Here is a 12,701-nt window from a genome sequence, read left to right on the forward strand (position 1 = left end):
CGAAAATCATTTTTCAAATTTTAAGCCATTAATCTATCACTATCACTTATCCATCTTGAAATCTCAATCTCAAAACAACTGAAGTGATTTTGATACTTCTAAGGATTCATATCAAAACAAATGTCATGAACAAGGATATGAGTTTTAACCTTTGATCAATTGCATCAGTGACGAGCACAAGTTCTTCCAAGGTACCATAGACATCATAAATGTCATCAATAATTGAAGTCAAGGCAATCACTTTGATTAGAATCCTCCTAGCAAGAAAATATTGGGGCTCAAAGTACACTCCCAGTATCCAAAAGAAGCACTCCACCTCCTGAAAAACATATATAAACAGAAAAGGAAGTACCATGAAACAAGGTCAACATCTCAGACTTGTTAAATCACAACGATTCGAATTGAACAACAAAGAAAATCTTATGATTTCACTTATCTCCTTCTGATGTAACTTTTGCAAGCAGTTGAAATCCAATTTCGTAAAATCCAATAGAGTTTTGTTGTGGGAATCCTGTTGTTCATAGAAGAGGATGTAATGTCGTGCCTTGAGTCTTGCCACTGTTGCCAGGCCCTTGTGGATGGGCAAATTTAGAGCGTGAACTACTTGTGCTGCAATAGCATTGTTTAAGTTGGGTACTGCAGAGTTGAGGTGTGTTGTCGCAAAATCCAGTGCTTCGTCTAATATATCTTCTCAACGCACCTTCAGATGTGTAGCTTCGTACAGGCTTACCATTCCCCGCACATCACTAATTATAGATTCTTGAATTTTTCCTTTACTGTCCTTGAATTTGTTAAACACATCTGTGTAAACCATTCACCACATGATCAACGAGGCAAGAAAAGTACATAACACGTACTTATATATACTATAATACATAAAAGAGAATTACCACAAGAGATATGATGTCTTTGTTGTGTCACCAGCATAAAGGTCTTCGTCATTGTGTGTGAAAGTGACAACCGTTGAGAGGTGATTTTGAAATCTCATGAAGGCCTAGCCCTTCGCCTCGTTTCCCTTTGTCACGCCTCCTTCTGTGGGCGGCCTTCCTCCACCCACACCCACTCCAATCCCTCTCTCTCCATCCCTTACAGCTCTTTCCAACTGATCCCTCTCTGTCACTATATCTTGACGGCGTTCCCTGTTTCTCTGTGCCAACTCAAGTTTTTTGTCGATCTATACAAATTGACAAAACTATTTGCCCAAATATACGTTTTTTCAAACAATTTTTAAAAATAGTACAAAATAAAAAATGGCCATTACGTAGTGTAACGCCCATTACGTAATGGATTTTTGAAGGCCCGATACTGTTACGGGTGAAAATAACGGTGTTACGCAAATTCACATGTGTATTGGCCATTTTGTATTGCATAAAGGTCGCTACATCCTGTTACTTGACCGTTACACCCCGTTACACTTGCTAGTCTTTGAAAAAAATTCACGAGTGCGGTATCTAATTCCCGTTAAACATTGACCGATACTCCCGATATTTGTTACTCGCAACCGTTACGCCAACCAATACCAATTTAAAACCATGGCCACGCGTATACGATGTGCGTTATCTGCACTGGCATATACTCCATGGACCAGGTTGGTATCCAGTGTGTATCATGCACGCTTAATATGCGTTATGAATATACGATAAGCGTGATGCATATCGAACTTTTTTCTTTGTTCGCTGTGGTCATTGTTTCCCTGATAAGTGTATCATCCTAATTACAATACAATCGGAATCAATTGCAATCAAACTGAAGTCAAGGGGATCAAGGAAATCACATTATATAATATCATATCAGGACATGATTACGATATAATCTAACATCCCCCTTTAAACTCAAAGTGGTAGTGCAGATGCCAACTTGAGTTTGGACACTAAATCAAGAAAACGTCCATGAGGATGAGCCTTTGTGAAGATATCTGCGGTCTAGTTAGTTGAGGAAACTGAGAGAAGGCAAACGCTACCTCGGACAACATGTTGTCGGATGAAGTGACAATCAATCTCAATATGTTTGGTGCGATCATGAAACACATCATTGCGAGCAGTTTGAACAGCACTTTGATTATCACAACAAAGTGTAGTGGCAGTGGAATGAATAACACTCATATCAGTGAGGAGCCATCGAAACCATATTAACTCCTGAGTAGTGTCAGCAATAGCACGATACTCGGCCTCAGTACTTGAGCGAGAAAAAAGAGATTGCTTCTTACTTCGCCAAGAGATGAGAGAGTCGCCAAGAAAGACACAGTAGCCTGTGGTAGATCGACAATCAGTGGGATCACCAGCCCAATTAGCATTAGAATATGCACATAACTCAAGAGAAGAATGTGCTGAATAGTAAAGGCTATGGAATAGGGTGCATTTGACATAACGAAGAATCCGAAGGACAGCTTCAAAATGAGTCGATCGAGGAACACACATGAGCTGGCTAACTATGTGAACAACATAAGCAATGTCAGGTCGGGTGACAGTAAGATACACAAGACTGCCAACCAATTGGCAATAATGAATGGCATCAGGAAGTGGCGAACCATCCAAAGGAGTGAGTAGAGTGGTCGGCTCAAGTGGGGTGGATGCAGTAATCTTGTTGTCGGTGATACCAGTACGACTAAGAAGATCAGAAGCATACTTAGCCTGAGTGAGATAGTAGCTGTTAGATGTAGATGAGATCTCAAGACCTAAGAAGTAGCTCACAGTACCTAGATCTTTCATCTGAAATTGCTTGTTGAGAAAGGCTTTAAGATCAGAAATACCAACATTATCATTGCCAGTAATAATCATGTCATCAACATAGAGAAGAAGAAAAATGATACCACGTGCAGACTTCAGGATAAAAAGTGCCGAATCATACTGGCTAGAAGAGAATCCAAAATTCTGAATAGTGGTGTTGAATTTGGCAAACCAGGCACGTGGAGCTTGCTTGAGACCATTAAGAGTGCGATTAAGTTTACACACTTTGATTGGAGGATGATTATACCTAGGTGGAGGCCGCATATAAACTTCTTCGGTAAGATCACCATTGAGAAAGGCATTCTTGATGTCCATTTGATTTAGACTCCACTTGCGCATGGCAGCAACTGCAAGTAAACTCTGAACAGAAGTGAGACGAGCAATTGGCGCAAAAGTTTCCTTATAGTCAATACCATACTCTTGAGCAAAACCCTTTACAACCAGACGATCTTTGTAATGCTCTATGGAGCCATCAGATCGAGTCTTTATCTTGAAAACCCACTTAGAACCAATAGGAGTCTTGCCAGGAGGAAGGTCAACGATATCCCAAGTGTATGTTTTATCCAAATATTGTAATTCTTCTGTCATTGCTTGCTGCCAAAGAGGGTTAGAACTTGCCTCACGGTAGGAGTGAGGTTCATGCTAAGAAAGGATAGTAGAAAAAAAATGATAATCACGAAGATGAACAGGTACTTCCCTTACCCGAGTAAAACGACGAAGTGGTGAATCATCAGATAAAGGTGGTGCAGAAAGCTCAATAGGAGGATCATCAGATAGAGGTGGTGTAGAAAGCTCAATAGAAGGAGAGCTGGATGATGTAAGGGGCTCAGGCTCAGGAAGAGATGAGTCATAAGGAGTTGGATCATCAGACAGAATCGGCGCCTCAGGATAGGTCGTATAAGGAAGCTCAGAAGAACTTGTATCAACATCATCAAAGAATATATCTACAGAAGGGTCAGTGAAGAAAGGAGAAGCAAACACAACTGGTAAATGAAACTTGGACATAGAAGAAAACATTTAGTGTTCCCAAAATATGACATGCTAAGAAATGTGAAGACGTTGGGAAGAGGGATCCCAACATTTATATCTTTTATGCTCAATCGAATATCCTAAGAAGTAACAGAGATGAGCGCGTGGTTCCAAAATTGTCTGGTAATGAGGTTGTAAGAGAACAAAACAAACACATCCAAAAACTTTGAGAAGACTATAGTTTGGCAATATACCATATAATCGTTCATAAAGAGACTAATTCTCAATGGTAAGGGATAGGACACGATTAATGGTTTAGACAGCAGTAAGAGTAGCTTCCCCCCAAAGTCGCTCAGGACAAGAGGCATCTATAAGAAGTGCACGAACAGTATCTAGAATGTGTCTATACTTACGCTAAGCGCAACCATTTTGTTGAGAAGTTCCAGAACAAGACCTATATGTCAAGGTTCCATTTTGGCGAAGAAATTTTAAAAATTTTATTTCTTTATATTCCATAGCATTATTAGCACGAAAAACTTTAATTGGGGGAGAAAATTGAGTTTGGACCATTTTAGAAAAATCATAATAAATCTGTTGTAATTCAGATCTATTTTTCATGAGATATAACCATATATGTAAAACGAGAATAATCATCTACGAAAATAACAAAATATTTAGATCCACCCATGGTGGTGTTCGGTGAAGGTCCCCAAATATCAAAATGAACTAAATCAAAAGGAGTAGAGGAGAAAGAGCCACTCCGAGGAAACAACAATGCTGGTTGTTTAGCAAGTTGACAAGAAAGACAATCTACATGTTCATCTTTAACAAAACCTAAATGTTCACTTGAAACTAGGGTACGTATTCGACCAAAAGACGCATGACCCAATCTAGAATGCCACATACCAAGAGAATTAGAAGAATTAGACGTAAATGAACATTGTGATTGACTCAGTGGAGGTGCAGAATTGAGAGATGAGAACTGGGATGGAATATGAAGATTGATTAGCTGATACAGGCATCCAACCTTACGACCTATCCCAAGAGTTTTACCTTCCAAGGATCCTGCACATGACAACCAGTAGTAGAAAAGACAATGTTAAGTCCAAGTTCACACAATTGACCAACAGAGATTAAATTCAATGTAAGTTTAGGGATCAAATATGTATCAGATAGAGATATGGTGGAAGTAGAGATATGACCAACATAACTGGTATGCATGTGAGAACCTTCAGCTGTTTGGATGGCTGGAGTGTGAGAGGCATGTGACTTGGAGGAAAAAAAATGGTAGAATCAGATGTCATATGGTTACAACAAGCTGAATCAAAGAACTATGAAGATGTACCTGTGGCAACAAACAAGGTAGTAGAATTCTTACCAGACTTGAATAAAATACCACATTTTGATAGAATGCCCGCAAAAACATATTGCAGTTCACTTTTGGTAAACCGAGTTGACAGAGGATATTGTTTGAGACCTTCCAAGATGACCCGAAGGTATGATGCCATGACAGATTGCTCCATAATCAGAGAGAATGAATTGAATCAACACACCAGAGATCAGATGCAAAATACCGGAGAATAATCGAAAAAAAGAGGCGGCGTGAACCGGGTAAAAATATATGGTGCAGGGTCGATTTAAAATTGAAGCGAAAATAGAAACGAAACTGGAGTTGTGGTGTCCTTGTGTGGGTGGGTTGCGTGTGTATGGTTTTGTTGCTGACGAATAATATTGAAGCTAGCTAAGTTTTAATCTGGATGGGTCGGGTGGAATGATAATAATCAGATGGGCTTGACTTGAATTTGGAATTGGTGGGTTTGGATTTGAAATGGATTGTGGCTGTTGGAAATTGGAGATGGTTTTGATTTTAGTGGAACTGAGACGGGTTTAGGCAGTAGTAGTGAGACGGTAAGGGCAAGGCGGAAGATGGTGATGGAAAAACTAAGTATTAAGCCTTAGCTCTGATACCATGTGAAAGTATTGAGAAAATGAGAGATATTTATACAAGGGAGAGCGCCTAACTATGGAAAGAAAATCATCCTAATTACAATACAATCGGAATCAATTACAATCAAACTGAAATCAATGAGATCAAGGAAATCACATCATATAATATCGTATCAGGACATGATTACGATGTTATATGATTACGATATAATCTAACAGTTTTCCTTGTCGATTGCTGTCGTAGTCTGTCTCTCCCCCCTGTTTTTGCTTGCTGAACTATCTGGTTATGGAGGATGCTGCAGGAGCTACGCATTCTATCACAGTGTTCTTGGATAATCTCCCCAAAGATATGGATGTCGACTGGTTTCGTCAAATTTTTAGCAGCCATGGTCAGGTGATGGACGCTTTCATTCCATTCAAATGAAGTTCTAGATACAACACCAAATTTGGGTTCATTAAATATCAGACCATGGAGGAGGCATCGAGAGCAATCCACGCCCTTAACAGGGTTATCATTAAGAACTTTAGCATTCAAGTCAACTTGGCTAGATACGGTAAGGCTTGTCGGAATAATTTCGAAGTGGGGACTCAAGAAGCAGGAAGAATAAGGAGGCCCTTGAATAAAAGCTAGTGGTATTTCACCAGATCCTGGTGCGACACATTCTTCTTTCATGACAGGTAAATCTGCTTATGCTGAGATCCTTAATGGAACCGAAACTGGTGTTTTCTCATGAACAAGATAGGATCGATTGGTTGAATAGAAGTGAGGTGGGTAGATTGCTCTCCTTCTGTGATGTGACCTCGTTGCAAAATCTATTCATTAGTAATGAAATAAAGGATGCTCATATTCGATCATTGGGAGGTTTTAATGTTTTAATTACTTTTGAATCCAAAGAGTTGATGGAGGATTTCCTCAAGGATAAGAACAATTGCCTCCCTAAGTTGTTCTCCTGATCACTTGAAGTTTGGCAGTACCAAAGTATTAAACCATCTAAATGTGTTCGGATTTCATGTTTTGGGGTTCCTATTAATGCTTGGAATAACAATACTTTTATCAATATTGGTAATCTTTGGGGTGAAGTCATCAAAGTGGATGAGCTGATTGCTAATAGCATTGCTTTTGATAAGGGTAGAATGTTTATTCTCACTGATAATCTGGATTGCATTAATGAAGTTGTATATATATGTCAAGATTAAGGACGAAAGTTTTCCGGTTAAAGTTGTTGAAGACCCTTGTACTGAGGCTTCTTGGGAAAATAGGATTGTTACCAATATAAAGGTTAAAAGTATGGAAGAGGATGATCATGAATCTCTCTTGCGCTCTGAGGACAGTGTTACCATTGTGGAGATGAATAAGATCTCTAAAGATGACATGATGGCTGATAATTTAAATAGTAATTTAAAGGATCAAAAGTTTGATTCTTTGGTGGCTGACACTTATGATGGTACTGTGAAGGGTTCGGCTACTGAGGTTAGTGCTGCTCAAAATGCTGCAGAGGATGGTGACTTTGTGGATGCAAACATTACGGTGGTCCATGAAGGATTTTCGCAGGTGCATGACTCTTTGATTCCAAGGGATTCTTTGGTTACTGTCTCAGTTGGGTAAGTTGTGTTGAATGAAGATGGGTTGTGAGCTTCTCAAGCAAAGGGAATTGATCTTATAGTAGATTTAAACCCGAAGGAAGGTAGTTGGCGCACTCAGTCTTGGGGTGAGTACCAACTATCAAGAGGGGACCAATCTAAGGAGGCTTCACAAACCCAATCTCTGAAAGGGGACCAATATGATTTTCAATCTCATGGGGTTGGTATGAAGAGAAGAGTGGGGAGATGTGTTTCCAGTGATAGATCGTCCTCTAATGTCATCCTTAAATTGGAAAGGAGAGTGAGAAGATCAAAGAGGAAGATTATAAAGAAAAAACATATCGTGGAGATTAATTGGTGTTAAAATTGATGACCAAATCCTTAAAAAAAGAAGGGTTTTTCTTCTTCGCTTCTGTTCAGGGAGGCTCGAAAAACTCTGGACACTGGTCATAGGTTAGGCATTGAGGCTAGAGAGGAGAGGGGGGGAATTTCTTGTTAAGGAAATTTGTTGAAATGCAGGAAAACGAATTAGTAGAAAGGATCAACGCTCTCAATGACCTAGAGGAGGACGATGACTTGGATAACCTTGATGATATCGAGAAAGGAGCTTCTCGCTCCTTGGAGTTTTAATTCCGAGGTTTAGCCTTCGTTTTGCCCCTTGGTTGGATCGTTGTGCGTTGGTTTTTCTTTTTGGGTTGCTTGGGCTGCTTTTTCAAATTTGTTTCGGTTGGTGTTGATGGTTTAGTGCTTTGATTTTCATTTATGCTTGTTAGGTCTTGGTGTTTTCAGGTCGGTCTTCTTTGGTTTTTGTTTTTCGGTTGGCGCATTACCTTTCTTTAGGTCTCAAGTGGCTTTTTGCCGGTTTGCCCTTGATTCTCTTAATCTTTGTAATCCTTTATAAAGATTAATAAATCATTTTATCTTCATCGTTGGCCATTTCATGATAGGTTTCATAGATGTCCTGTAATGCCATTTCAATCTCGGTTTTGAAATGGTAGGCCACACCTTGGCGTTGAATTGCATCAATCCAGTTCAGCTTTTGTGAAGGTTTACCAACACTCGACACTATCATCTCTCTCACTTTCTCTTTCAGCTGCTCACTTCTTTGCTCCATTTTAGCATCTACGTCCTATGAAAACCATGAAAATTCAGATGTGTTTAACAAATTCAAGGACACAGAAGGAAAAATTCAAGAATCCATAGCTGATAATGTGAGAGTAATGCGAAGCTTGTATGAAGCTACACATGCTAGGGTACATGGAGAAGATATACTAGATGATGCACTGAATTTTACCATCACTCAACTCAACTCGATCTGCACTAAAAAAAATTAAGCAATAATCCAACTGTAGCACAAGTACTTCATGCTCTGATCAATCAACCCGTCCACACGGGCTTGTGAGACCCGAGGCACGTCGTTACATCCCCGTCTACGAACAAGATGATTCCCTTGTCAAAACTCTACTAAATTTTGCGAAATTAATTGGATTTCAACCGCTTGCAAAAGTTACATCTGAAGGATCGTCGAGCTAAGCGAAATCACAAGGTCATCGACATTGTTAATCAAGTCGAATCGTAGTGGCTTTCACAAGTATGATATTTTTATCTTGTTTCATGGTGTCCTTAATTATCTTTATATTATTTTTCTGGGTTTTTCTAGGTGGTGGAAAGATTTAGACTTTACAACTAAGCTACTACCTTTTGCAAGGGACAGAGTGGAGGAGTGCTAGTGGGGGTCTGCTTTGAGCTGCAATATGAAGTTGCTAGGATAGGAAGACATTTACAAACATGACCTATGGGTTTTTTTTTCGCTAGCTAAACTAAATTGATTAAAACCCATGTTTTAACAATTTCTAGGCAGGTCATGCTCTTCACATATATCAACTACAGTTTTTTACCTCAAAGCAATTGGTCTTAGGAAGAGTTTCTATAAAGTAATTTATGGGATTCAACGTCACACCTGCGAACCTGTTCTTAGAGAGGTAGGTGGAAGTGTTATTGTGTAACCAAATTTATGGGGAAACTCTAGGCCCTACAACATGAATCTTAATCAAATTGTTAGGACCTTGCTATTTATAGAGTACTAGCCAATGGTTGCAAATTAGGCACTTGTTTGAGCAACTTGATTTTATAGAGTAAAACGTTGGGAAACTATCAATATCATACATAAATTAGCCACTTTTTTTTAGTAGTTTTACTCTATCGAGTAGTCTTTTGGATATCATACATTAATTAGCCACTTCTTTGAGCATTTTTGACTCTATAGAGTAATCTTGTTCCTTTTTAGGAAACTATCTATATCATCCATAAATTAGCCACTTCTTTGAATAGTTTTACTCTATAGACTAGCATTTAATTTTCCTTTAATTTAGGAAACTATCATCAATATTATACAAAAACCAAGAGGCACACATAAGATTAAATTAGCCGCTTCTTCGAGCAGTTTTAACTAGGGGTGCATTTTTCGCTTTCTTATTGGACTATAGGCTACCTTGGGGTTTTCTCCTTGATTGGCATCCTGCCAATTAAGGGTTTTGGTCTTGGATAGGCACTTGTTGGCTTTCTCCTTATTATTTTTAGTCTTTGTCCACTTTCAAAGATTAACAAAATTTCTTTCGCCGTAAAAAAAAAAAAAAAAAAGTCAAGTTATTCTTGCTAAACAGTACTATGTTTTCAAGAGAGATAGTGGAAAACCAGTTCGACGAGTGGTATCAGATTAATTCAGTCAAGAAGTCGAAAGTTCGATTCGAGAGAGCGTCATCGTGAGAATTGGATTAGTATCAGAACGGGTCGCTCATAACACCGTAGGAAGCTTTTCGTAGAGTGGATCCTTTAGTAATAATGAACATGAATGTGAATATGAACCACCCGTCAAGTCGTATACCTATACTGGACAGTACGTGAAAATATTGATTTATTGGAAATCAAGGAGGGAAATGATTTTGCCACTCCCTTTTTTGTTAACGCCACTTCACTGCAAGTGTATTTTTGCACCGACATACCATCCCACCTCCAAGCCCGACCCTTGTTTTCAAATCATGATGATTAACACTTTGTAATTTGCTAACCCATAAGCACTTATATATATCTTTGATGGCTGCTGATTTTGTCATTCATTTTTTAGTTAACGTCACTCTCATGAAAATGTATTTTTGTAAAAGAGAAATGACGTTAACAAAAAAGAGAATGACAAAATCGACAGCCATCAAAGATATATATATATAAGTGCTTATGATGTCAGCAGATTACAAAGTGTTAATCATCATGTTTTAAAAACAAGGGGCTTGGAGGTGGGATGGTATGTCTCCAAGGTTGAAGGTTACATGGGGAGGACAGTATATGGATCATTTTATATTTCCGTCACTACAACAAATAAGGCCTATTGTAGCATAATTTTATAACATTTTTCCGTCTATGCTATAATAGATAGGCTTCTGTGCCTTTGTTTTCCACTTCAATAGCGTTCCACTTAAAATCCCCCTTCTATAGCGTTCCTTCACCTTTCCATAGTGTCCGAAAGGCGGAAAAGAAAGGCGTCCAAAAATTTCACTTAATTGGTTCCGCGTTGCTTCTACCAGTTCTCATCCATGGAATTGGGATCTTCTCTCATGAGAATCTCTCTCCTTCTCACCTGGAGAGAGGTCGTAAGCTCGCCGGACGTCGCCCTTCCCTCCTCTTCTGCGTTCTCAGATAAGAGAAAACCTAAGAATCTCAACAATTTTGGATTTCAATCATGAGCACCAGGTTTGCTCTCTCTCTCTCTCTCTCTCTCTCTCTCTCTCCATCAACCAACAGATTGAACCATCGCATAATATCAAAAGGAAACGAAGAAAGAAACGATAGACCAGGTTTGAGAGTGAGAAGCTTTCGACATGCACAACCCTAGCTAGCTCAAATTGAAAACGAAAATTTTAAATATTTGACAGACATATAGGTACGATTACGAATTTTGAGGGTTTGATTTTTGGGGTTTGTGATTCTGCCTTGTTTATTGGAAATTAGGGTTTTTTTTTTTTTGCTCTATGTGCGCGTGATTCTGCATTGTTTATCAGAAATTAGGGCTTTTTTTTGGTCTATGTGGTTCTTTGAGAATCCTTACTGCTCATTCTTATAGGTTTCACATGGTCCTTTCAATTGGTTTCTCTTTGGCTGCTTGAACTGTTTGGTGGCGATATCAATCGTTTCTGCTGTGTTCCTATTTCTGATGCGAAGTTGTTGCTATTGATTATGCGTGTTTATGTTTCTATTGGTGATCATTTCTGTATAATGACAAATATCCTGCTATATTTCCAATGACATGGATCTACAAGGCTATTTCTAGATTAAAATTTTGCGGCGATGTTTTTCTACGAGGCTATTTCCAATGGTATCAATCAATTAATGTATGCTGCATCTTGTTTAAGACTGGTAGGAGTGGTAGTCAATAAGGTGGAGACAATTGTCAGGTTACAGTCAGCTACTTTGAGGGCCTTTTCATGCTCTTTTTCAGCTTGGCTTAAGGTACGTATATATTTGACTCATTGTTGGATCGGTGTTTAAATGTTTTTTTTTTTTTTGTAATTCCCATTTTTAGTGCTTTAGCATGGTCTTTGAATTTTCTTTGCGAACTTTCTTTTTTTTGGGAGCAGAGATTACAAGATGTAGCTTTGGAATATAAACAGCTTCGACGGTGAAACTTCTCCAACTCTCTAGGGTTTGGCAAGTTCTTTATCAAGGTTTCTGCGTTAGCTAGCAAAAAAATTCAGCGTTTGAGAAGTTGTAAGTTACCTAATATAGGCCAAGGAGTCTTCCATGGTTGAGGTCTAGAGAGAAGATATTTTCGTCCTTTTATTTCTAGCATTCAGCTTTCTCATGCACGTAGCAAGGATCTCCTACTCTACTATTTATGCATTTGTTTTTCTGTATACCTTTTTGTTTTCATTCTCTGTGGCTTCTGAGATTTTGTATACTATTTAAGGGCTTGAACTTGTCTTTGGTTTGTTATATGATTGAAGTAACTCTTTTGTTTTAGGGGAATTGAGGAAATCCTTTGTGGTCATCTATGCATGCTAAACTAAGTATAAGAGTTTTACGTATCAGCATCGCTAGTATCTGTTTATACGTATCAAAATAAAAAGTCATTAGTATCTGTTTGTACCTAAACATGTGTTTTTCCCTCAAACTAGTACCATCAATTGTAGGGGGATGAAAACAATTGATGCCTCGGATCAACTAGATTGCAACGGCTTATTCGTGCCTCTTCACTGGAACCCTAGCTCGACGTCTGAACCCTAATCTGCAAAATAGACAGGGGGTGAGTGCACCTTTGCCTCTCGTGGCAAAGGCCCTCCGATGCCTTTGTTAGTATCACGTACTAGCAATTAAACCCTAATTATCAGTAGGAAAGCACGAATGCAAAGTATTGCGTACCTTTTACCTCTAGGTTTACTTCATATTTATAGATTTATGGGTGCTTGCTGTCCAAGCATCCATGCTGCC

Source organism: Rhododendron vialii, chromosome 4a (genome assembly GCF_030253575.1).
Source record: "Rhododendron vialii isolate Sample 1 chromosome 4a, ASM3025357v1".
NCBI classification, from domain to species: Eukaryota; Viridiplantae; Streptophyta; class Magnoliopsida; order Ericales; family Ericaceae; genus Rhododendron; species Rhododendron vialii.